The 27,985-nt window shown below is 43.0% G+C and overlaps 1 long non-coding RNA gene across 1 annotated transcript; it reads right to left on the bottom strand.

Moving 5' to 3' along the window:
• Positions 1-698: 698 nt before the first annotated feature.
• LOC117353961 lies at positions 699-27,985 on the bottom strand. The gene is made up of 2 exons (XR_004538076.1): positions 27,265-27,985; positions 699-2,632 (listed from the first exon to the last, which is right to left on the bottom strand). It is a non-coding gene; the product is annotated as an uncharacterized LOC117353961 (long non-coding RNA).

The following is a 27,985-nucleotide window of genomic DNA, read 5'->3' as shown; positions in this document are numbered from 1 at the left end:
TATCAAAGATTATATTCTATCTATGATCCTCTCACTCTTATCCCCCATATTTGGAATCCCCCTCATAGGTGCTATTCAGGTAGTACAAATGAGTGAGTGAATACATTTGTTTATTTATTTATGTATTCCATTTTCTATACCGTTCTCTCAGGGGAGCTCAGAATGGTTTGCATGAATTTTTTTTCAGGTACTCAAGCATTTTTCCCTTTCTGTCCCGGTGGGTTCACAATCTATCTAATGTACCTGGGGCAATGGGGGAATTAAGTGACTTGCCCAGGGTCACAAAGAGCAGCCTGGATTTGAACCCACAACCTCAGGGTGCTGAGGCTGTAGCTTTAATTACTGAACCATTTTAATTTGATCTGAATATTGTCTGTCTGTTCTGTTCCCTATATTTGATTATTTATGTAAACTGTACATCGCCTAGAAATTGTGATAGGCGATTAATCAAATTATATAATAAACTTGGAAACTTGGAAACCACACTTGGGTGACCTCAAGTCCTGAGTAAACAGAGAAGAGTTTGTTAATACATTTTTAACACAGCGACCAGAATGAGAGCCAAAGAGGACACAATTACCTTAGGGAAACTTTAGCATACTCCAACTTAATACCCTTTATGCTTCTTCCACAACTTTTTCAACATAATTATTTATAATTCACATCTGACATCAGGACACAGAGGCTTGGAGTCGGTATAAGGCAGAAGACCTAAAACTTCAGGACTGTAGGTTTATTTATTTTAAAAAAAAATTTTTTTTCACTTAAATACTAAGAGGATTACAATAAACAAACATTCATAATCAACATTCACATATCAAAATCAAAGATATAACAAACAAACTCATAAACAAGCAGTGGAGTCTGTGTTTTAGGTAATACAAACTTTATGCCAATGGGTAGGCCAAGAAAAATAAATGGTTCTTCAATAATTTCTTAAACTGATCCAAGTCATTAATAAGGCTTTAATAACGCTGTTAAATAAATAGTTTGATAATATCCTCCAACATTGTATCCACTGTATTTTATACCAAACCTAAATGAAATAATTAAAATAAAATAACTGAACGGTCTTATAATCATGATTAAATTGTTATCTTAAAGAGAGGGCCTCTGTGATATCAAGAGCTCATGTTATATTTAATCTTATGTTGAGCCAATAAAAAAGTTATAGCCTTAGATTCCTGAGAGTTGGGTTAAAGGAGCAGCATTAGACAGATGTTGCACTGCTAAGCAGAGCACATCACAGTATTCAGTTGCTAACCTTGGCTGGACTGCAGTGTAGAAAAACTCCAGCATTGTATATGTGCAGTTATCTGTATTTGTCATCTTGAATTCCAGATGAAATAGAGAGGCCCAAAAGGGAGTTGGAAGGATGAAAAATTAATATTTGGTGATGGTGCACCCTGTTTTGATGGGAAACAGTACTTCTGTACTTAAAAAAAAAAAAGTAATATAAATGAACATGCATATGCTATAAGCTCGATGTGTGCTTGATAACTAAAGAATGTTGATCAGAGTTAAGTCAAGCGCAGCTGGGACTTTTGTTGTTGGCGTTTGCTCTTCTTTCTATCTAAGACTAGATTACATTTGCAGCTGGCCTCAGATCCTTTTTGGAAGTACTTGCAGCTTTAGGAAACCATTAGTTATGCATTAAATATCGGCTACAGTTACCATTTTAGCTTCTTTTCTTGAAAAAATTAGCCACAAAAAAAAGAGAGAGAGAATCTTGCATTAATCCAGTCCTGAAATTGATCATTGTAAAGAGTCCATGTGGTGGCTTTGTAGAGTTTCAGTTTGCAGTCTTAGTACCATTTAGAGCAGCACAAGTACAGTATTTGTCTCTTTTTATACTTGCTAAAAACTCTAAAATTTTAATATTTTCTCTTGTAATATGAACAAGGTACTTATACATCCTCCATCAGTCTCACGAATCATGAAACCCCTCTTTCAAAGTGTCGTTTTATAATTAAAATAAGAAAATACGGGCAATTGTAGACCATACATTCGACCAGAAAGATGAGACATATGTACAGGAGTAGAGCATATGAAGTAAGGAGCCATCAGATGATTATGCTTGGATCATTTAAACTGATTATTCTGGTACATTGTTAGAACTTAGCACCTATTATGTCTTATTTCCTTTTCCTGAACTAATGTCTTCTCAACTTCTATTTTATTTCTGATGCATTCAATCATTTATGACTATTATTCCACTGTGGATGCACTTCACATTTGTTAATGACATTGTTATAATGTGCTCCTTGTTGGAGCACGCATATTGTTGGCTTTGTATTTCATCTTTTATAAAATCAATAAAACTTTTTGAACTAAAAAAAAAAAAAAAAAAAGAAAATACGAAGGTTTGGCAGTTGGCACCTCTTTCACTACATATTGTCCGAAAAACAGTGTCAGAATGTTTCAAAGCCTTTTACCTCAAGGTCACTGATTCAGATCCAGCCAGGTGGAAAAAAAAGATTGTCTATGTGAAATATATGGTGGTCTTAGTCAGGTTCCTACAGCCATAGCAGAAGTATTGATGCCACAGCTGCCTCCAATTCATAGTAATAAATGCCTATCTGGAATTCATCCACTTTGATAGAGGTACTGTATGCAATTCTGGTTGCTGTATCTAAAAAAAAAAAAAATATTGCGGAATTAGAAAAGGTACAGAGAAGGGTAATGAAAATGATTACATTACATTACATTACATTACATTAGTGATTTCTATTCCGCTTGTGCCTTGCGGTTCTAAGCAGATTACATTAGAAGATGGCTGGTCATTTCCAGGCGATGACAATACAATTATTTGTATAACTTTACAAACTTTGCATACCTAACTTTACATAACTTTTCGTACATAACTTTACATAACTTTACGTGGAGTTACTTTGTGTTACTTTACATTATCCTTACCGTGCTTGCATAACTTGCATTAAGTTTACATAATTTATCTTACATAATTTATCTTACATAACTTTACAAGACTTTACGTAGAGTTATTTTATGTTATTTTACCTTATTATTCCAGTACATTGCATAACTTACATTACATGATATTACAAAGCATAACCTTATGTTATATTACAACGCATAACCTTATGTTACATTACATAATATTACAAAGCATAATCTTATGTTACCAAAAAATCGTCTGTTCCTAGGTTGTTATATCTGATTTTTCGGTATTTGGGGAAACTGTGTTTCTAGATATGAATTGGCTTTTCGCCCGATGCAACTAGATTAGATGTTGCCTATGGGGACGAAATTGCAGTTGGTTGTGAGTTGCAGGAGGTTATGAAGGGAGAGAAGATGATGGTAGATTATAATATTGGGATGTGTTTTTTGAATAGTATGGTTTTTATATCTTTTCGAAACGCTTTGTAGTCCGTAGTTGTGGTCAGCAGCTTGGATATGATGGGGTCAATTTTCGCAGCCTGTGTAGCAAGTAGGTTGTCATATAGCTTTTTGCGTTTTGTGCCTTTGAGTGAGGGGTAGGTGAATGGGGTCTGGGTTCTCCTTACTCTAGTTGAGAGGTTTCGGGTTAGGCGGCTGTTTAGGTAGAGAGGTGCTGTTCCGTTTAGTGCTTTGAATAATAGACAGTATAGTTTGAATTGAGTTCTTGCTTGTATCGGTAGCCAGTGTGAGTCGAGATAGGCATTAGTGATGTGATCGTATTTTCCTAGCGAGTAGATAAGTCTGAGTGCTGTGTTCTGTACTGTCTGTAATTGTTTGGTCATGTAAGCGGGGCAGGGTAGATAAAGGCTGTTGCAGTAGTCTACAAGTCCTAGTACAAGTGATTGGACTAAGATCCTGTATTGTATTTTGTCAAAGAATTTTCTTATTTTTCGCAGGTTGCGCATGGTGTAGAAGGCTTTTTGGATGGTTTTGTTAGTATGAGTCTGCATTGTGCATCTCCTGTCTATTGTTACTCCCAGGATTTTGAGTGCTGGCTGTATTGGGTATGTGATTGCATTTGTCATCAGATCAGTTAAGGTAGGTTCTTTGTCTTTTTCTAGCAGCAGGAATTTGGTTTTATCCGTGTTCAGTTTCAGTTTGTGGTTGGTCATCCATGTTTCTACCGTTTCCAGAGTTTTATTCAGTCGTCCTGATGAGTTGGGGTCTTGGGTATTGAAGGGGAGAAGGATTGTTATGTCGTCTGCGTAGCTGAATGAGACTATATTTAGGGAGTCTAGAGTGGTGCCCAGTGAGGATACGTAGAGGTTGAAAAGTATGGGTGATAATGGAGATCCTTGTGGTACTCCACAGGGGTTTGACCAAGGGTCAGATATGTGGTCTTTTGTCTTTACTTTATAAGTTCTAGTTTTAAGGAAGCCTTGGAACCAGTTGAGTACCAAACCTGTGATCCCTATGGCGTCTAGTATCTGGAGTAGTATGTTGTGATCCACTAGGTCGAAAGCTGCTGAAAGATCTAGTTGGATAAGTAGTATCCTGTTCCCTTTGCTGAGGTGTTGGTGGGCTATATCCATTAGAGATACAAGTAGTGTCTCTGTGCTGTGGTTTTTTCTGAATCCTGATTGTGATGGGTGTAGTATGTTGTGGTCTTCTAAGTAGTTGGTGAGGTATTGTGCTACAAGACCTTCTTGTAGTTTGATATATAATGGGATTGAAGCGATGGGTCTGTGGTTGGCTGGATTATTGTTTGGAGCTTTGGGATCTTTCGGTATGGGGGTGATAATAATCTCGCCTAGTTCTGGTGGGAAGTGACCATCTGTGAGCGTGGATTGTAGCCAGTTCATGAGGTTAGCTTTGAACTTGATGGATGCGGTTGTTAGCAGGTACGATGGGCAGCTGTTTAGGTCACAAGAAGTTTTACTATATTTGTTGTATAGTCGAGTCATGTCGTTCCATTGTACTTTGGGGAAGTTAGTCCACGTTCTGTCAGCTACTAAGGCTTCATCTATTGTTGGTGTTGTTATAATCTCATCGAGGCGGGTTAATGAATTGTTGAATGTGGATCTGATATTGGTGATTTTGCGCTTGAAGTAGTCTGCTAATTGGTGGGCTGAAGGAGATTGGTTTCCTTGAGTAGCTAGGAAAGGTTTGGTGTCCATGAGTTTTCTTACAATATTGAAGAGTATTTTTGAGTCTGGGTTTTCAGTGCCTATTAGTTTGGAGTAGTATGCTTTCCTTTTTTCCTTTAGTTTGATGTTATATTGTTTGATTTGGATTCTCCATGCTACTTTTGTTTGGTCTTGTTTCTGTTTTTTCCATATTCTTTCGAGGTGTCTGCATTGTCTTTTTAAATGGAGAAGTTCAGCGTCGAACCATTTGTCTGAAGGTCTACAGATTTTGTTTTTTGTTTTTATTGGTGCTAGCTCGTTCAAAGTAGCTTCGCTAAGGGTACGCCAGTGAGTTACAAATTCTTTGGGGTTGATGTGGTCGAATGCTGGATCTACCTTCTCCCAAAATGTAGTAGGATTGATTTTCTGTCGTGTGTTGATGTGGATTTTTTGGGGTGCGGGTTTGTGGTTGTTTTGAGCCCAATTTATAGTGAAAGTGTATTTGTAGTGGTCTGACCAGAGGGAGGGGTGCCATATACCGTTGGATGTGTGTATGTTTTGAGTGTCAAGGTTATGGGACGTGAATGCTGCAATGTCCAGTTGGTGGCCTTTTTCGTGTGTGGGTTCGGGGTTAAGTATCTGATAGGATAGGGTATCGAGATATGAGAGTATTCCCTCTACTTGTTTGGAGGAGTGGTCTTCTAGATGGAGATTTAAGTCTCCGAGGAGTAAGTTGTGGGTGGAGGTTAGTGAATTCTGGAGAATGAATTCTTCGAGTTCTTGTTTTGATGTGGACCATTTCCCTGGTGTGACATAGCATAGAATGCAGGTCAGGTTTCCGGAGAGAGTGTTATCGGAGAGTTGACAGGCTAGAAGGTCCAGGTGAGGGGATGAGTTCTTGGCTAGGACTTTTAAGTTAAAGTTGTTTTTTACTATGATGGCTAACCCTCCCCCTCGTTTGTTTTCTCGACAGACAAGCTCTAATTTATATCCTTTTGGGCAGAGATCTATTATGCTTGGGTCGGAGTCTGAAGTGATCCAGGTTTCAGCTAGGAATAGGCATCCTAGATGATCTTTGATTAGCCAATCTTTGATTAATTCCACCTTTGGATTGATTGATCTTATGTTCATGTAAGCACATTTTATTGGTGTGAAATTTGTGAAGGAGAATTGTGAGCTGATTGAGTTGAGGAAGATTCTTGGGGGTGTCAAGTGTTTATGGCTGTTTGTCTTGGGTTTTGGCGGGGGTCGTTTACCCCAGAATGTTGGGATGCTTTCTAGGCTGGAGTTAGGACATGGTGTCAGAGTTCTGAAGGAGTGGAGTTTCCTGGCTGGTGGAGTTTGCCTGAGGTCTGTTGTAATGATTGGGATGGAGTAAGTATGGTAGCCTGCTGTTTTCCAGTTGGATATGAGGAGGGCGAGCAACAGAAGGACAAGCAGGGTTTTAGGAAGGCGGGTTGCCATTGTTAGTGAGTAAGGTTGCTAGGGCGTTAGTTGCTAAATATACGATGTGAGTGATCTGACTGATAGGATTATCTCTTAGCTGTTGCTTTATCCTATTTTGGGGAGCTGGTGAGCTGCTTGTTTCTAGTTTGCTTCACTACTGCCGCTTCACGAAGGCGCTCACTAAGGCGCATGCGCCTTTGTCGTGCGCCTTCGTCGGCGCACCGAACGGCTGCGCGCCGTGGGCAGTCCAAATTTCAAACGATCTGTCCCTCGCTGGTCACGGGAGAGGGGCGGAGCGGAGCTCGCATGCTCTCCTCTCCTCGAATCTCCGGCGGCTCTGCTGGTGGCTGAGACGGCCCTGCAAATGGCTGCGCGCCGTGGGCAGTCCAAATTTCAAACGATCTGTCCCTCGCTGGTCACGGGAGAGGGGCGGAGCGGATAAAAGGGATGGAACAACTTCCCTACAAGGAAAGGCTAAAGCAACTAGGGTGCTTCAGCCTGAAGAAGAGACTGCTCAGGGGAGATATAGAAATCTATAAAGGCACGGAAAGGGTGAGTGAATTGCTTGTTTACTTTTTCCAAAAGTATTAGGACTAGGGGGCATGCAATAAAACTACTATGTATTAGATTTAAAACAAACCACGGAAAATATTTCTTCACTCAACGTGCAATTAAATTCTGGAATTCATTGCCAAAGAATGTGGTGAAAGGAATTAGATTAGCAGGGATTAAAAAGGTTTGGATAATTTCCTAAAACAGTCCATAAGCCATTATTGAGATGGTTTGGGAAAATCCATGGTATATTCCTAAAATAAGCAGCATCAAATCTGTTATACTCCTTGGGATCTTGCTAGGTGCTGGTGACCTGGGTTGGCCACTATTGGAAACAAGATACTGGGCGACATGGACCTGTGGGCCCCAATTCTATAAACGGCATCCCAATTGTAGGCAGCAGTAGGCATCCTACCGCTGTCTAACCAGCCAATCAGGATAAACCTTTTTATTTTTAAACACTCCCGAGGCAGGCCACCTACATTGGCGGCACCTCCAGGAGCCTAGGGAGGCCCACATGACTGCCTAAGCTCGCTTAAAGCTAGGCGTGGGCGTGGTTTGCCCTGAAAGTAGCCTTAGGTGAACCTAGGGGGCCATACACATCTCCCTAGGCCAGCTGGAGATGCCTACATTGTAAGTAGACGCGGCCGCTAAGCTTATCACAGCAAAGGGATCTTCCTGCTGCGATAAGTTTAGCGGCCGCAGTTGTGGCCACCAGTACCCCCCACCCCCGAATGAACACAGCAGGAGGGATGTCCAATTCCTCCCACCCAGAACACCCCACCCCTCCGAACGAACGCAGCAGGATGGGGGTCTTTGGCACATGGGCCAACCTAAGATTCCGGTATAATGAATTGCAATAATCGTATAATGAATTGCAATAATATAAATTTAAAATTGTGCAAGCACTTTGAAATGATACGCAAAAAATAAGATTGCACCAAGTGCAGTTGTTTCATTTAAAAAAAAAAAAAAAAGATTTTCTGACAAACATATGAAATATGTCGACGCATTCCTAAAACAGAGTCCAAGATAGCTCCAAGAACTTTAGAAGACAGATCAATAGCTATTTGAGATCCATCATAAGTTCTAAAATAAAAGTTCGTAAACCATTATTAAGATGGACTTGGGAAAATCAACTGCTTCTGAAATAAGCAGTATAAAATCTGTTTTATTCTTTTGGAATATTGCCAGATACTTGTGACCTGGATTGACCCCCCTGTTAGAAATAGAATACTAGGCTTGATGGATCTTTGGTCTGTCCAAGAATGTGTATGTGCTTATATACTTATTTTTTGCTTTTTATTTTTTTTAGATCCACCTTCCCAGTGACAGTGCCCTCATAATTCTGCAAGGCCACATCTATTACTCTTCCCTACAGCTCCAGACTCTCAGTGGTCTCTCTTTTAACAGCAACCAGTCCATAACCTTTCTGGAACCTGGTTTCAAGCTACTGCCACAATAAGTAGCTGAGGGGGGAAAGTTTTAGGGCAATAACCTGCATTATTTTTCCCTGTAATGTGATTTAAGGGCACTGGTGCAGGTTGTTTTACCCTAATGTAATGTTAGTTAAGCCTTCAGGGTAAATAGTAATGAGATGCAAAACATGCAAATGCATGTAAATAAGCTCATTGCTGTATAAATGCTATGCTGTGGCTAGCAGTGTGCATGTGGTGTCCACAGTATAGATGATAAAATAACCCCAGTTAAAAGATGGTTTTCTTTTACCACCTGGCAGCATCAGGCCTCATAGTTCTGGCCTGATGCTCCTAAGCTGCAGCTTAAATCGTCAGACACCCCCTAGCCCTCCCCCTCCCCCCGATGAAGACCCCACACTTGATAAGAATTCCCTGTCCCTCCCCCCCAAAGGTTTCCCCCAGCCATATCTTATTTCTATCCTGGTGTATAGGGAAGGGCAGAAATGTGGTCGCTCCTGCCCTCACTGGCATCATACTCCCAACACGGCACCAGTGACCCTTAGCAGTACTACTGGTGGGCATCATATTTCTGTATTAGGAGACCCTGGTGCCATTTTGGAGGACTGTGCCAAAAAGAGCAGGAACATCTGAGGATTGACACGAGGGCAGAAATAAGGTAGGACTGGAGGGGAGGAAGTTTGGACACTGAGGATTCTGTTCAGGGAGTTTACATCAGGGGTGTAGGTGAAGATAAGCGGTTGGGGCTTTCATGGGGAGGGGTGTGGGGGATGAATGGAAAGCTGGGGTATGATCGAGGAGGATCAGAGGGTGGTGGTACTCATGGAGGAGGTTAAACTCCAACTGGTCCTTTAAGCTGTGACCTGGGAACTTCAGGCTTTATGTAACACAGCTGTGTATGTGTTTTCTTCACTCTCTGCACTTGGTTAACCGTGACTATAGTTAAGGTAATGATTACCCTGAGAGTGAGGAACACGGGCAAGAAGTGCTCAGTTTAAAACCAACTTTCTTAATAGTTAAGGGGGGACAAGTCCAGGACAAATATCATGAAGTTCTGCTTCACGCAACGAGTGGTGGCACCCCGTAGAAACCACAGCGGTCAGCAGATAGAGCTAAGTTCCTGAACTTTGAGGAATCTTATGAATGATGGTAAAACTGACAAGATTGAGTATTACAGAAACTAGAGAGTTGCGCGGGGACAGAAATCCCACCCATCCCCGCCTGTCCCCATCAGGATCCTCTCTGTCCCCACCCATCCCCGCCAGGATCCTTTCCGTCCCCACCCATCCCCACAAGGAATTACCTCCATCCCCGCCCGTCCCCATAAAAAGCAGCAATTACTTCTGACAGGATCATCAATTCCACAGTTTCTTTTGCTGTTTTCCTTGTGGATTCTCTTTGGTGAAACCCTTTTTTTGTTTTCTGTTCAGGTAATTAACTTATGAACCCTCTCTTTTACTAAGGCTGACGTGTCCATTATATTATATGGACAAACCCTGCTTCCAAAGCCTTCCATTCCCGTGGGAGTCCCGTTGGCTAGAGAGGGGTCCCTGTGGGAGTCCTGTGGGCCAGAAGGGGGTCCCCATGGGAGTCCCGTGGGTTATGGGGGGACCCCCACGGGACCGGCAGAATTCCCGTGGAACCCGCGGGATTCCCGCGATCCACGTTCCCATGCAGACCTCTAACAGGGACTTCTCAAATGATGTCAAATTAGATGCGATTTCAAATCCTTGATCTTAAATTCTTCAGATTTATTATGCAAGACACCAGGGTATTTGGGCTGCTAGCTAGCTTTTTTGTAATAACATAGTTAAAAAGAAAAAAAAACTTTAGCATATTAAATTATAGCTTTTATAGGAGGTTGGCCCACAGGGTGTGTAAAGTGATGTAAGTGGGTAACGTCTACCGGGAACTTCTGTGCTACTGGTGGTATAGAACCCAGGTGAACTCCCTTAAACAAGTTTTCTTCTGCGAGTTCCTACCTACTGATTGACACCCTGTAATAGTTGGGCTATAGTTGGTCCTCAATCTGGCAGCTAGGCTTCAATGCTAAGAAATGTAAGGTCATGCACCTCGGAAGCGGAAATCCATGCAGAATGTACTTCTTGAATGGAGAAACTTTAACTAGGACTTCAGCAGAATGAGATTTAGGAGTAATCATCAGTGCAGACATGAAAACTGCCAATCAAGTGGAGAAGGCTTCATCTAAGGCAAGGCAGATATTGGGTTGTATCAATAGAAGTTTCGTCAGCCGAAAGCCTAAAGTCATAATGCCGTTGTACAGGGCCATGGTGAGACCTCATCTGGAGTACTGTGTGCAATTCTGGAAGCCACATTACAGTAAAGATGTGCGCAGAATTGAATCGGTTCAGCGGACGGCCACCAGGATGATCTCGGGGCTCAAGGGTCTCTCATACGAAGAGAGACTGAACAAATTGCAGCTCTACACTCTCGAGGAACGTAGGGAGAGGGGAGACATGATCGAAACATTTAAGTACCTCATGGGATGTGTCGAAGTGGAAGATGATATTTTCTTTCTCAAGGGACCCTCGGCCACAAGAGGGCACCCGCTCAAACTCAGGGGCGGAAAATTTTATGGCAACACCAGAAAGTATTTCTTCACAGAGAGAGTGGTTGATCACTGGAACAAGTTTCCAGTGCAGGTGATCGAGGCAGACAGCGTGCCAGACTTTAAGAATAAATGGGATACCCATGTGGGATCCCTACGAGGGTCAAGATAAGGAAATTGGGTCATTAGGGCATAGACAGGGGGTGGGTAAGCAGAGTGGGCAGACTTGATGGGCTGTAGCCCTTTTCTGCCGTCATCTTCTATGTTTCTATGTTTACTCATTATAATGAGCCTGGCAGTTCTGTAACCCTTGTGCTGTTTGAAGAATAAGAGAGCAGGTCTTTACCTAGAGTTACAATAAAAACAGACATAATCATAAAACAGACAACAATCATAAGAGCATAAACCGTGCCTCTGCTGGGTCAGACCAGAGGTCCATCATGCCCAGCAGTCCGCTCATGCGGCGGCCAATCAGGTCCAGGACCTGTATAGTAACCCTCTATCTATACCCTTCAATCCCCTCCTTCAGGAAATTGTCTAATCCCTTCTTGAACCGTACTCTGTCCTATCACACCCTCTGGAAGCGCATTCCAGGTGTCCACCACCCATTGGGTGAAGAAGAACTTCCTAGCATTCATTTTGAATCTGTCCCCTTTTAATTTTTCCAAATGCCCTCTCGTTCTTGTAGTTGTCGAAAGTTTGATGAATCTGTCCCTCTCCACTTTCTCTATGTCCTTCATGATCTTGTAAGTCTCTATCATGTCCCCTCTAAGTCTCCACTTCTCCAGCAAAAAAAGCCCCAGTCTCTCTAATCTTTCAGCGTATGAAAGGTTTTCCATACCTTTTATCAAACGCGTCGCTCTCTTCTGAACCCTCTCGCGTATCGCCATATCCTTCTTTAGGTACAGCGACCAATATTGGACGCAGTACTCCAGTACTAAACATAAACAAGACCAATGGAGTTATCATGTGAACATCATCTGATTTTTTTAATTTTCTTATTTCATTTCATCCAAATGCTTGAACAAAAAAAAATGTGTTTTAAGCTAAGTCCGGGTCTACTTGGGGAGTTGGCTGGGGGGTTCTTATAGTGATTCTAATGATTGATTTCACTTGTGTAATTATTAGTTTATTTCACTGTAGTATTTTCACACATTTTGGTTAATGCACACTTGAGGTATCCGATGATGGTGTGCAGGCAGAGGTGTGCTTACCTTTGCCTTGTTGTGTAAAGCCCTGAAGAATTTCTCCCTTCACTGACCTCTCACGCTGAGGACACCCCGTGTCACTAATAATTTAGTTATATTATTTGATGAATTTCAAGTTTGTGTTGGTTCACACAGGTCCTTCTATCATCAGGTTACCACTCTCAGAACTCTTTGACTTGTTCTGCTTTTTAGTCTGTGTCACCTTTGTCAACAGCAAGTACAGACATTAATCAAGAATAAGTAGCAGATTAAGTATTATTTTGTTTCTTTCCTCAAAATTCTCTACCTGATTATCAAGTCTCAAGTTTATTAAAATTTCTGATGTATCGCAACATCATAAATTCAAAGCAATTTACAATTAAAAACAGGGTCTCAGTTATTAACTACAACAACACACAAACATTACAGACTTATACATAGGGGAAGTGGGGAGAACTACAATAAGCATAGTAAAGTAAACAAGAAAGGTAAGTACAATGGGGGGTTAAAAGAGTAATAATAAAAAAAAAACGAATAGGTAAGAAAATAAAAATAAAAAGATTGGCACTAATTGGCTCATTTATCAATTAAATTGCATGTGCAAATTGGCACGCACAATTTTGAACACAATATATAGACTTATGGCGTAATTGTTTACTACACATTATTAAACAAGTCCTTAAGGTTAGCTTAGAGACAGAGTTAAAGACTCAGGGCCTGAAGAGTGGAGGAGTGGTCTAGTGGTTAAAGCCGCTGCCTCACCACCCTGAGGTTGTGAGTTCAATCCCAGCTTAAATCTTGTGACTCTGGGCAAATCGCTTAACCCTTTGTTGCCCCAGGTATCCCAGATTGTGAGCCTGCCAGGACCAATAGGGAAAATACTTAAGAGTTCCCGATCACTATTCCGTGTGTTGTAAACTGCTTTGGATGAAGCTCTTCATGAAAAAAGTGTAAATAAATCCCAATAAAATAATATGTTGAAATGGATTTATTAATTTTCAGTGTGCCAGCAAACAGTAACGGCAAAACCAATCAGAACACTTACAATTGTGCATAATTAAGAACCTCACCCCTCCCCATTCTCCCCATCCCCCCCAACACAAACAACAACAACAAAAAAAAAAACCCAAAAGGAGATTCCCGAGGACGGGAAATAAAAACACAGTCAAATTATAAGTTCAATAGTCGACTTCTGGCTAGAGGAGTAAGACTCAACCAAAAACGTTCCCATATCAAACAGAACCTGCAGCCCAGGCCAGAGTCCAAGTCTGAAAAATGCCGCCTCTCCAGTGAAACATGTATGATCATCAGTGATCTCCACTGACTGTAAGTCGGGGGTTCACTTGTCCAATAAAATAATAAACTGCATCATTACTGTAATGGTTTACTTTTAACCTGTGCTAAGCCGACTCTCAATGCCAGAAAGAAATAAAACTCTACAGTAAAACTATTGTGCTAAAGGGTAGCATGATCAGTATGCAAATCATATGCAAACCCTTTGAACTGGGAATTACTCCTGACTGTAAAAGACCACACTGAATTCTGAATGCAGGACCTTTTCTGGGCTGAAATAAAGATTCTTTGTGGGCGGAGCATCATCATCATCTGCAATTAAATGCAGTTCTTTACATCAGGGAACTTGTGACTCACAGGGCATCCCTTGACCAGGAATTGAGTCTGAGGCCCTGGACTAGATAGTTGGACCCTCCCTGGAACAGTAATGCTTACCTGGTTCAGGAAAGTATATGGAAGAGTTCTTCTTTCACCATTTCCATCTTGTAAAATGGTGGCACCTGACCACCTAGCAGGAGAGTGTGGTATAGTGGTTAGAGCTTCAGCACCCTGGCGTTGGGAGTTCAATCCCGCGCTGCTCCTTGTAACCCTGGGCAAGTCACCTAATCCTCCACTACCCAGGGTACATTAGATAAGATTGTGAGCCCACCGGACAGATAGGGAAAATGCTTGCAGTATCTGTATTTAAACCACTTTGTACAAAAAGGTGGTATACAAGTCCTAATCCCTTTCCCCTCTAGAGGGCTGTCTCCCATCTTTACCAGAGCCATCAGAAATGGCTCAGATCACAATAAAAAATATTATCACCACAGGTCGCCTTATCTGTTTTCTTTGTGTGTCAGCCTACTCTCCCGCAATAAGCACAGTATACAGATTTGCTTAAGGTATGATAATGTTACCCCTTTTTTCGTGAACTACCTGTACATTGGGTGCCTGTTGAGGCTCAAGTGAAATTCAAGTTTAGATGCATCTGTTTTAACTTGTTATCAGGTCAAGTACCCAACTATCTTGTAGACCAGTGTTTCTCAACATGCAGTACGCATACCCTTAGGGGCATGCGAGCCACTTGGGGGTATGCGCCCCCTTAGTCCTTAATGGCCACTGCTGGGAATCCCATGTCCTCCTTCTTGCCACCACCCCCCCTCCACCAAAGCCAACCCAAAAGGCTTCCCTCTGATGTCAGAGCTTTCCAGGTCAGCAGGGGATCCCAGTTACCTCCTTCCAGTTAGGCTGTTCTTCCTGTCTTCAGCGGCACTTGTTAGTGGTTCTTTCACACTGCAAATGGCTGACCCAGAAGCCTTCTTTCTGATGTCAGAACTGATGACAGAGGGAAGGCTTGTGGGTCAGCAAGGTGCAGCGTGTAAGAGCTGCTGCCCATGTGTCCCTGCAACATATGTCACTGAAGGCAGAAGGAGCAGCCCAGAAGGAGTGCGGCCCTGGAGTGATCAAGTAAGGGAGAGAGGGGACATGATCTGGGACAAAGGGAGAAAGGAGGGTGAGGGAAGGAGAGCATTGGAACATTGGAGGGGACGATTTTGGGACAAAGGCTGGGGAACAGGGAGGGAGGCACAGAAGGGAAGAAGGGGACATTAACTTGGGACATATGAGAGAAGGAGGGACTAGAAAGGGAGAATTGTTGGGCATGAGTGTGTGAGGGAGAGGGAAAGAGATGGTGCACATGGGGAAAGGAAGAAAGAGGAAAATTGGGCAGAGAGAGGAGTGAGGTAGAGATGAATGGGGAAGAGAGGGAGAAATGTTGGATATGGTGGTGGAGAGAGAACAGAGGGACAGATTGAAGGGGATGCAAGGGGGAGGAATGTTGGGATATAGTGATGGAGGGAGAGATGTGACATGGTGCTGGAGAGGGGTGATAGAAGGAGAAGTGGGCATTGAGCTGGTGGGCAGTTGTGAAAAATGCTGCACATGATCAAGGGGATGAGAGAGGGAGAAATGTTGGATGTGGCAATAGAGGGGGTAGGAGAGATGCACCCTGGATCTCTCTCTCTCTTTCCCCATTCCTTTTGCAGCAAGGGAGGGAATGAGAGAAAGACAGGTGGACAGAGAGGGAGACATGTTGCTAATAGCGGTGGAGGAGAGAGGAAGAAATGTTCTCTCGAGGGACAGAGAGAGATATTGGTTAGGGAAGGGAATGAAGTCTAGAGGAGAGGAAGTGTGCAGAGGCAGAAAAAAAAGAAATATTGGATGAACAGTCAGAAGGAAGTGCAACCAGAGACTCATGAAATCAACAGACAACAAAGGTAGGAAAAATTATTTTATTTTCAATTTAGTGATCGAAATGTATCAGTTTTGAGAATTTATATCTCCTGTCTATATTTTGCACTATATTTGTCTATTTTTCAATAGTTGTTACCGAGGTGACATTGCATATTTTAAAGTCATCTGCTTTGACCTCTTTGAAAAAAAACCCTGACTATAAATGCTAATTAACATTTTCGCCTATAACTACCTATAACAATTAACAACACACAATAACCACAAGACTCCATTTTTAGTAAAACCAAGTCGCAGCTCTGTTTATTGAACAAATTAAACAGTTAATTAAAACAACAATCAAGCTACCAGGATACCCAAGCAGCTTTTTGCCTGTGCCCCCGCCTCAGCCCCAGCAAGGGTCTGGGGGTGGCAGGGACCTCCCTGTCCCCTTCGAATGGGTCCCCAGCCCGCCTGGGGACCCCCATTCGAAGAGCTGCCTACCATCTACTCATCTCACGATGAGTCCCAATTGGTAGCTCAGGGCTCCCACTGCCAGGAACCAACTCCATAACTATGAGAGAGAGAGGGTGGGGAAGCAGCTGCCGAGGACCTGAAAAACCGATGGGCCAACATGCAGGCCTTCCAGCCCCGTGTTAGCTGTGCCCGTCGAGACGAGCTCTCAGGCTGACTTTAACATCTGGACCTGGAAAGGCCCAGTTGTCCCTTAATTCCTAACCCCCTCCCCCACCTTAAACCTACATATAACAATTAACAACACACAATAACCACAAGACTCTATTTTTGGTAAAACCAAATAGCAGTTCTGTTTATTGAACAAATTAAACAGTTAATATTGAACAAATTAAAGTTAATTAAAACAACAATTGGGCTACCAAGATACACAAGCAGCTTTTTGCCCGTGACCCCGCCTCAGCCCCAGCAAGGGTCTGGGGGTGGCAGGGACCTCGCTGCCCCCTTCGAATGGGTCCCCAGCCCGCCTGGGGACCCCCATTCGAACAGCTGCCTACCATCCTTGTCCTAGCCAGACACTCTCCCGCGAACATAACTTCAACACCTTATCCTGAATTTCTTCCTCACACTAAGTATCCACATTCCCTGTCTGCTAAAAATTCCTTCTTCATAATTGTATCATGATATTTCGCTGATGTTAGAATAATTTCAATTGTAAGATGTAAAATAGTTATTTATATATTACTTGTTGGAATATTCATATTTATCTCCATCTCTACCTCTCTCTTTATATTTTTATCTTTACTTTTCATTAATTGTTTCTTCAGGTACTTTAGTTAGATTGTGAGCCTTTGGGACAGTTCGGGAAATTTCCAAGTACCTATCTTATTTATTTTTATCTATTGTATCTTTTTAATGCATCATTTTTGTAAACCGCTTAGAAACCTCACAGTTATTAGCGGTATATAAGAATTAAATTAAATTAAAAATCCACTCATCTCACAATGAGCCCCAATTGGTAACTCGATACCCGCCATAAGCCTATAATCACTTATAGGCTCCCCCACAATGAACAGAGCTACGATCACCGGAATTCCATCAACAAAGACTCACAACAGGTGGCAAAGTCATCAAGGAACAAATCCAATCCAATGTCTGACAAATGCACCCCATCCTGGGCAAACAGCCCCCGACAAGAGACATCAACCCAATCGTGCTGAACATGCCAGCCACCTCTCGCCACCATTCACGATCTTATCTGCTTATTGACCTTTGCCAATCCCCGTGTCCACTTTTTTGATCCCAGACAACGGGGGCACGGAATGACATCAGACCAAACTAATAAATTGTTCGAGAACCAGGACATCAACATGCGAAAATCATCATGAGCTGCGTTGACAAGTTGTTTGCCAATCCACGAGTCGACCTCGTTGCCTCCCAGTTGCATAACCAATGCATCTGGGTAATGCAAACAAGTTCTGAGTTTGTGCATCAAAGGCAGAAGCTGGAACCATCTCAATCCCCGTTGACCCCACCAGAAAACTCAATCACCTTGCTGCGCCAAGCCAAGATGGACTCTGCCCGGGCGAATCCGTGCTCTGTCGAATGAAGGAATGTCCCACAATCCAGATTGAAAAGGATCATGGGTGTGTACCTATATGACACAACACAGAACTAAGACAGCAAGCCCCCATACAGTTGGTTAGTAACGCATGCCAACAAGCTCGGATGCAAACAGTCAGTGCTCCCTTAACCCAACAACAAACACCATAAGCCCAAGCCTTATTACAAACTCCCAGATCCGTGCAACCCCAGTCTAATATAACTATGAAAAGCCCCAGAAGACCATCTACCCAGCCGCTGAATAGTGATATCTGTCATGCCCGACTGCTGAGCACTCATCGCAGCCCCAATCCGAAAAGAATGAGTGCCGAACTGAGCTGGATCTTGCCCACATCTACCCAGTCTTCTGAAGCACCACCAAAAATTGATAGGGACCCATCCACATGAACTAGCAAAATCGAGCCTCCTAGAGGCCAAACCGCAAGTCTACTGGACATGAAATACTACCCGGAACTCGCCACAACCAAATACACTGACCGCACCCCATCTAGTCTGTTTTGGACCGTACTAGAACAGTCAGGGCTTCCCCATCAATACGCACATGATCCAGCACAATCCCGCCTGCCCCTGAGACTCCAGATGAACTGGTTCCCCCACCTGCAAAGCCCCGAAAAAGGCCAAAGAGAAGGATATCTTTAAGAGATATTCCTCATAAGGGGAATAAGCAATAGACCCCCATGACCCACAACAGACTCAACAGCAAGTCGTGTGTAATAGGCAATCACCGGTCTGGACACAGCCACCCCATAGCCGCCAATATCCGCCTGACCAAGAATCCAGCTGAAGGGTTACCCCAACCCAAGGCCTTACAAAAAAATGAGAACCTGGCCACCTTGCCCCTGCACTGAACATCTAGAAGCTCCCTTATGAAAACAGTCCATTACAAATTCTGTCAAAAGCTCGTCAGAAACTACTCCAGACTCCCAACCCCAAGTCCGAAGAAAAGAAGAAATCGCCCAGACATCGCCAACCATCCTGCCCGATAATGTGACCACGTGGAAGGGGCCACAGATCTCCTCAGTATGTCCTACATGGATGCGACACCAGTCGCCACAGGTGCTCCAGCATCTGCCGACCCACATCTCGAGCCTCTAGTGTGAGTAGCCGAAACTGCAAAAAACAAAAGCGAGACAATGAGTCAGCAATACCATTCTGTACTCACGGAACATGCCATGCCCGAATGAACAAATTCAACGAAAGACATCAGAGGACCAAACCGCACAACAGTGAATTTATTTGCAAACAACGAGCAGTTTGTCTGTTGACTACTTCAACTCCGAGTTGTCACACCAAAACACAATCCTGCGATCTCTCAACTGCTCAGACCAAAGCTCACAAGCCACCACTAAAGGAAACATCTCTAACAGCATAATATTCCTTGTAATGCCCCAATCAACCCACTCCTGGGGCCAGCAGGCAGCACATCAGTCCCCTCGGAAATACAGCCCAAAACCTGTACCACCAGCCACATCAGAAAACAGTTCAAGGTCATAGTTGGACTCCTCCAATGCCTGAATAGGCAAAGAACCATTAAATGAGAGGAGAAAATGAGACCAGACCTGCAAATCTGCCCATATCCCTGCTGTGACTCGAATAAAATGTTTACAATGATGAACACCCGCAATTGCGTGAGAATGCCACCGCAAAAAAATCCCTATCCATAGGAAGAACTCTACATGCGAAGTTCAGGGAGCCTAACAAAGACTGCAGTTCACACAAAGTCACCTTCTTTGCCCCCAGTACAGAACTGATAAGATCCGGCAATTTCCGATCCTTCAAGTCTGGAAGCCTTGTCACCATGGTCACAGTGTCAATCTCAATGCCCAGGAAGGAAAGCAAAGTAATAGGTCCCTCAGACTTATCTGTTGCTATGGGCACCCCAAACTCCACTGACATCCATTCAAAAATATTCTTCAGTACACTGCAATCCTCCGAAGTAGGAGAGCCGACGAATAGGAAATCATCGAAATAATGCACCAATGAAACCAGACCAGACCTGCGCTCAACCACCCAATGCAAAAACGTACTGAAAGTCTCAAAATAAGCGCAAGAAATGGAACAGCCCATAGGTAAACATCGGTCATAGTAAAATTGACCCTTGAAATGAAAATCCAATAATGGATAAAAATCAGGGTGAACAGGCAATAGACGAAAGGCCAATTCACTGTCAATTTTCGCCAAAAGTGCACAAGGATCCGCACGACAAATAAATTGCAACACACTATCAAAAGAGGCATAACAAACCGTACATAAGTCGCGTGGAATACCAACATTAATCAATTTACCCACAGGAGCAAATAGATTGTGAATTAAACGAAACTGACCAGACACCTTCTTAGGAACGACAGCCAGGGACAAGAAACACATCAAGGGAAAAGGCCTGTCAGGAAATGGACCAGCTATCCGACTCAGGGAGATTCCTTAAGCCAATTTGGCATGCATAAAGAACCAAAGATGCGTGACCGAAGAGGAGTTGCATGCAACTCCGGATCTCAACATACCCTGATAAGGAATCACAAACCCCTCATCAAAACCCTTAAAAAGCAGATCCGCGTCCTTAGCTGAAGGATATAACTAAAGCCAAGGTCGCATGGTGTCTACCCAAACTGGGGTAGGCATGGAATCCCTAAGACTATTGCCAGGGCGGGTCCACCGGCTGGTCCCTCTTTTGGGCACTTAAGGGTGGAATGTCCCTCTCCATAAAGCATACAAATGTGTTTGAACCTACAGTCTGGAAAAGGACAGGAAGATTTATTAAATTTCCAGCAGGTATCCGATCCGGACCCTCCCAGTGCAGATCCAGTGCCCCTGGAGGACCGAAAGGAACGTCCCACACCAGAACCCAGTACCGTAGACCGCACATTCGACCCCCCCCCTTGAAGTCCACCCGATTTGGACGCCATATGAGTCAACCAAAGATTAATGTCTTGCGTGCCCCAAGACATGTGCTGATTCTCCTCCATCTTGTATCGGAAAGCTTCATCATAATTGAGCCAAGCCCAACCACTGAAGCGCTGATACGCATCCAAAACCGAATCAGCATAAGCCAGCAGAAGACCCATGTCCCCTTTATGCACCCTCCCCCATATGCTACCCAAAAGTAAAAAAGCCCGAATCTAGTTTATGATATTCCGGGAGACGGGTGACGAACGCGCTGTAGCCCCAACCTTCTTAGCCTTCTTCGTCCCTTTCTTCGTGGTGCAACCTTCCATCAATCAAAAAACATCAATGCAGGTACGCTTCCTGATCTTCCGCCATAGAGTCCGTGGAATTTTTTCCCAAAGTTCCGACAAAGCCACCAACGCCGGGGCTCCTCTGTCTTTCCCAACCACAGCAGGTGTGGAACCAACAGGACTTTCCAAACTAGACCCCAACGACGACAAAGACGATGACAAGGAAGAATCCGATGAAGATGAGGATGAAGCATGTCCCTTATCCCTCCGCTTACCCTTACACCTCCGCTTAGACCCCAAAGCCTTACCCCCTCCCATCTGATTCCCGTTACCATGTCCAGCAGCACCAGAAGGTCCTTCAACCGCCGCATCAGTGACACCACCACCAGCAGTCACCACATCTATCAGTCCCAGACCAGGACCCCGCTGTGATGCCGTTGATGCCGACTGTTCTGCCCCTGATAGGTCAACTCGTGGTCCTCTGCTGGTAGACGCCACTGCTGCACTGGAATCCTGCGAAGAAAGAAAAGACACGAGAGCAGAAACCAACCCAAGTGAGGAGCAGCAAACCCAATAGCAGGGGAAAGACCATGAGGCCCCAAACTCAACACCTGGGGACCCTGGCCCCACCCCATAGCAGCAAATGGGCCCCCTACCCCAGCAGAACCCATGACTGTAGACTGAGAAGGAAAAGGAGACCAGAAAGCCGGCCCCCAGCCGGAAACCCTCTGGCCCTGAGGCCAGCCCGGCCAATCGACCTGCGGAGGATGAACAGGCTGCCCCATACCTGGAAATGAAGGGGAACCCCCCCCAGCACCAAAAGGAGAAACCCCCAAAGGAGGCACCAGCAGCATAAAGCTTTGTCCCTCAGCAGCCACAGTCCCCCATCCACCCAATGGGCCACCCGCCCCAAAACTGTAAGATAACACAGGATCCGGTCAGTTCCCACTCCCAGAAGGGACCCCTTCATCACCAGCTGCAAGGGTCGTGCACACAGCTTCAAGCCCACTCTCAGGCACCACACCACCCAGCCCAGGATTAGAGAGGGCCTGCACCACCCCAAACTTTCCCAGACTAACCAGCAGCAACAGCTCCCTTCTAATGCTGCCTCCCACAGAACCTGCAACCACAGGGCCCTCCACAGCCAAAGTGACCGACGCAGCTCCCACCCCAGATTGAGTCGCATGCTATACCACGCCTGCCTGCCCTTCCTGCCCCTGCGCTCCAGTTCCAATGTGATGGCTAAGTGAGAAAGAGCAGCTACCTTGGCTGCTCTAACACTCCGCTGCAAAGACCCAGCATCAGGCTCCACTGTACTCACCGGGTCCAATGCTGGGTCCTCATCAAAGGAGTCTCCGACGCACATGGACACCTCACCAAGGTCCATTGCCTCCTGCCGCTCACCACCACCATCAGCCATCACAACACCGGGAGTCCTGCTGCACCGAAAGTCCAATGAAACCCCAGCCACTAAAAACCACCAACGAGCAGGAGAAAACCAAAAAGGAAACAGTCGCCGAGGACCCGAAAAACCTTGGTCCCGAAGCAGCCGTTGCAGCCTAAAGTCCTGCCCTTACCTCTCCTGCTGCGACCTATCCCCCACTGTCTCATGTGGCAGGAGACAAACTGGCCAATCATGCTGCACCTCCCCGAAACTCCCACCCCTAAACCCTCTGGGAGCCAATCCTGATGGGCCAACACGCAGGCCTTCCAGCCCTGTGTTATCTGTGCCCGTCGAGACGAGCTCTCGGACTGACTTATAAAAACATACGTCTTCACCTAACTCCTCTGCTTAAAGCCGATAGATTACAAAGAAATATTAATGTATATTGATTATGTGCCACATTAGGATAAAAACTTATATTGATAGATCTTGAGGTGGAACTATGGCAAATTGTAAACTGTAAAGTGTATACTATGTATATTAGTATTAGATCTCTATTACGTGTCACATTAGGATAAATCCAGTACAAATCGTAACCTGTTAACTGTATAGTAGAGAATGACACGGTGACAAAATTCATCACCGTTCCCGTCCCCGCAGATAACCGCGGGAAACCATCTTCATGTCATTCTTTAAGGAGAGAGGGAAGAATCAGAGTATAATTGGGCACAATCACTGACCCGCAAGCTTTGCTTTGAAGAATGCTGGTGTAGAAGGACTGAGGTCGAGACAGACACTACAGAATGACTGTCTCTGGTATCCAGAGCAGATATTGTGATGTCATAATGCCTCATTCCACCAGTGCCTAAGAGCCAATCACATCAGTGATGTCACAATGGCTTCATTATTCTTGGCTCACATAAGAATGAGAGTATGAATGGCCACAACCACTGACCCGCAAGCTTTGCTTTGAAGAATGCTGGTGTAGAAGGACCGAGGTTGAAATAGATTCTAGAAAATGACATGGGATTATTTCCCGCAGTTATCCGCGGGGACGGGAACGGTGATGAATTTTGTCACCGTGTCATTCTCTACTGTATAGTATGTATGTTTAACCTGTAACCCGTTCTGAGCTCTGTGGGGAAAATAGAATAGAAAACAAATTAAATAAATACATGCAAATTTTTGAAATGCCCCTTTTTAATTTGCATGTTATGAAATTCAGGTGACCAGCCTGATAGAACAGTGTGCAGGCTGATGCATGCCTAAATCCAAGTTAGCACCAATTAACTTCAATAAACTGAATTTTTCAATTACTTGATAGCAGCTCATTAACTAAATGATGTGGGTATCTTGATTCTGCCTCATAAATAGTATTGGGAAGGAGTAAGTGCTTAATGCCCTTAGCCCTTAAAGCCCCTATTATCAATGTTATCTGTAAACTATTTCAATTCAAATAATCAGGCGGGGGGGGGGGCAGGTCTCAACTTTCCCAAAAAATTATTTTGAATTTTGAAAACATAAGTGAGGTATCATAACAAGGTGTTCTATGTACATATGAACAAACACCTTCCATCTTCCTGAATGCAATTATCAGCTTCATTACATGTCGGTCCATATTGTGCAAAGCAATCATATACCGTCCTGCCGCTGTGATTTCCTATACAAAACCTCAAATGAAAAAGGACTCAAAAACATACACTGATTGTGATTTGTTTTCTATATCTTATTGAAAGGGAGGGGGGGTCAAATGCACAAGAGAATTGTTTTGCAGGATAGGAATCACAGATATGAGAGGTAGACGATTACATTAGGAAGGTGGAACGCTCTCGTTCGTACATACACAGAGCACCTCGTATTCAAGACACGTCACTTGTGCCCTTAAAGGTGTTTTAAAATATTTTCTTTAAAATTGGAGGGGGAAATGTATATATAAAATAGATTACAATGAGACAAAATGTCTTCTTACTATTAAAAATTGTTGACATTGCTATAAATGGTGCAAATCTGTAATTGCTTTCATCTCTTTCATGGGACATTTGCTTGAGTTTTGAAAAATGAACGTGCCATGACATCTTTTTTACAATTGGAAAGGTAATTTTCTCATAACAAGGCGCCTAGACTAACGAAACATACAGAGCTACTGCATCTCCAATCTTATGACAATATCAGACAACTTCAAAACATTCAGAAAAGAAATCAAAACCCTGCTTTTCAAAAAATTCATCCAAATATCTTAACCCCTCCTCTTTTACCTCCAGAAGATTCACCTACCTTCAGATAACCTTCCCCCAAATTACCCACCTTCCAATTAAACAAATACCATAAATAGATTGTAACCTACCCTCTCTAACTGCATTCCATATGTATTTTTCATACAGTTCTTCACTGTCAGTTTAATTTCCATCCTATAAGTTCACATAGAATTTTTCTTTTTTCAACCATCTTTATTTTCTCTTCTTTATTAATTTCCAGGTACTTTAGTTAGATTGTGAGCCTTCGGGACAGTAAGGGAATTTTTTAAGTACCTTCTTACTTCTCATTTATAATCTTAATGTATATTTTCTTCAAACCGCTTAGAACCTAACGGATGTAACGGTATATAAGAAATAAATTACATTACATTACATTACATATGTGCCTGTTTATAAGGTAGAGGCAAAATGTGCGCCAGTGTTGCTTCACAAAATTACTCCCGGGGAAAGTAAGCACACACGTGCACCTGCTCTAATGCAAGTATAATCATGTGTGTATTTGCCTAAAAGAATATGTACATCTGAGTGGATTTTTTAAATAAAGCACTACTGCATAAGGACCCCCTTCTTCACCTCCAGTAACACCTAGCCCAGGGGTAGGCAATTCTGGTCCTCGAGAGCCGGAGCCAGGTCAGGTTTTCAGGATCTCCACAATAAATATACATGAGATAGATTTGCATCTCAAGGAGGCGGTGCGTGCAAATCCATCTCATACATATTCATTGTGGAGATCCTGAAAAACTGGCCTGGCTCCGGCTCTCGAGGACCAGAATTGCCTACCCCTGACCTAGCCCATAGTACCTAGAAGTCAGTGCGGTGATCCGTGAGTCAGACTTTTGCAACCCAGTTTGCCCGTTTTTCAGTAGCAATACCTAATAAGTAAACAAGCGAGCTCGTATATAAAATATTTGCGTAAATTGTTTCACAGAGCTTACCTGCATGGTCTAAATATTAAAATAAAAAGCATACAGGTAAAGCAGATCAGTAACTGACTTCTCCCATTTGCTCTTTAAGCTCAGCCCAAAATTCTTCAGCTCAAGGCTATATTAACATTTTGCACTTCAGGGCTAACTGACAGAGGTGTTGCAAATGATTCCCTACAAATTCTAAATGTCTACCCAGTACATTGCAAAGTACTTCAAGTCCATCCTTGTTAATGATTTATTTGCATGAAAGAATTTTAGACTGTCCAATGGTATAAACCGTTCATTTTCTAAATTAAACAGACCTTTGATACAGGATAAACGGAATCGAGACAGATCAAAGGTTTTTCATAAAGTTACTAGAAACTGGACAGGGTTTCCAGTGGTCTTTATTATGTGACGATTGGAGGGGGGGGGGAAAGGGTGAATCATCAGCAAAAAAAAGCTGTAAGTATGTGGTGTTGGTCATTTCTAAAACCACAGAATTTTTTTTAGAATTTTTTTTTAATTTTTAAAAGAACCCAAAACTAATACCCTGCGTAAATATCTCTTAAAGCCATTCCATAACAGGTGAGAAGTTGGTGATTAAGACCAATAGAGAGAGAGAGAGTGTGTCGGGCAAGATGAAATAACCACAGAAAGTCTATTCTACAGTAATAAATGGTTTTAGATTAATCGACAGTCTGTGAACAGATACTAGTATAAAATTTATCATTCAAGGCTCAAGTCGAAATAAAATAGTGTTACAGGGATCGATCAATAAAATTGTTTTATTATTTATGTAACTTCCTGGGGAATTTACCTATCAGTTTTGTTTCCAAAAGACGGACGAAAAGTAAATACTATCAGTTTTGGACAGAATATAACATGGCCTAGCACAAATTATCACTAATCACTTTTACTTTATTATAGACATATCAGGCCCACACCTACCTGGTGATTTCTTAAGTGTCAATACAACCTAAAAGGAAAATCAGGTAAATAATATTTTTCCTTTCCAGTAATAATTAGACTTGATATTGACAAAACCACTTGCAGGTTTGATAGGTGTGACCTGAACGAGTGCCTTAGAAGTGTACATTACGTTTACACACCCAGACACAGTTTTCCACAGTGTACAGGACCAACGAAATGCCTCCTTTTTTTTGGCCAAACTGTTCGGTGGTTTACTAATTTTTGGCAAGTCTGATATTTACAATACTGGTACAAATTAGCACCCCCAGCCCCGTTTCCCTGTAGAATAACAAAGTAAAATTATTTTTTAACACAGAAAAGATTCAGTGAAACACAGTAAGAATTCAACCCCGAAAAAAACCGAATAAGGAATCGCTCTACCAGGGGAAAAAAAAATAATAATAATTTTGAATTACTAGCAATACACTTCACTCTTTTCTACCCTCAAAAAGTGTGCCTGAAAAATCTGCGGTATAAAATCAGGAAAAAAAACTCCAAAAAAACCCAGCCTGTACCTGTTCAATGTTCCACTTTTCTTTATGCTAGAAGCAAAGAACTAGATGCTATGCATTAAGTATAAAAATACCATTTTCGGCTTCAGTTTTGTAAGTGCTAGTGATCCAGAACAGCTGCGCGCATTACCGCTGGGAAAATGCAAGCCGGGGCCAGCGAGAGAAGAATCGTTTGACTCTAGCGGGTATGCATTGGATATTTCGAAATAAAAATAAGCGAAAGACCATTCAGCAAAATCTATATGTACCTGTATGTTAGACTCCAGCAGTTACAAGATAAGATTTCAGCAATTCCCACGTGTGTACGATCTCTGCACGCTGGCTTTTCCTGTGCTCTGCACTGATTCCACGCAAAATCCGAGTTGAAAATGTATTAATTGTTCCACCTGTTAGTAATGACCTAATAAGACCTTTCCGTACTACAACTTAGGGGGGGGGGGGGGTTCACCCTGACATTTAAAAAATACATTCTGAAGGAAAGCTGGCCATTTACACGTACGCTGGAACGCTTGCAAATCGTTCTATTCGAGTTCATTTTGTCTATGGTGGAAGTAGAGTAAGAGCCTCTGTTTGCTCCAGCCAAGAGAAAACTCCATTTCATGTCAAATTTTCATAGTTAAGCCGAAGCAGTGGGGAAAGAATGGAGGCTCAAGATTTTCGAGAAAATAATTACGTCCACCCATGAGTATAATAAATGTATATAGCGCATCGGCAGATACTGTATTTTTATATCTGCATCTAACACAAAAGTGTATGCTATAAACGGTACAATTCTTACATCAGTACTTAGGCATTCTGTAGGAAGGGAGAAGTTAAGACATCATAAATCACCCGAAAGAAATGTGTGTTCTGGACAAAATTCCATAATTTCAAAGGACAGATCTTGCTCAAGTTTGACTATACATATAATCACATTCCACTGAGCTCGTGAATAGCTTTCTACAAATTGCTGTTGTTTGCAACCACTGT

The sequence above is a fragment of the Geotrypetes seraphini genome, chromosome 2, assembly GCF_902459505.1.
Source record: "Geotrypetes seraphini chromosome 2, aGeoSer1.1, whole genome shotgun sequence".
NCBI classification, from domain to species: Eukaryota; Metazoa; Chordata; class Amphibia; order Gymnophiona; family Dermophiidae; genus Geotrypetes; species Geotrypetes seraphini.
This window is presented reverse-complemented; position numbering and strand designations above follow the sequence as displayed.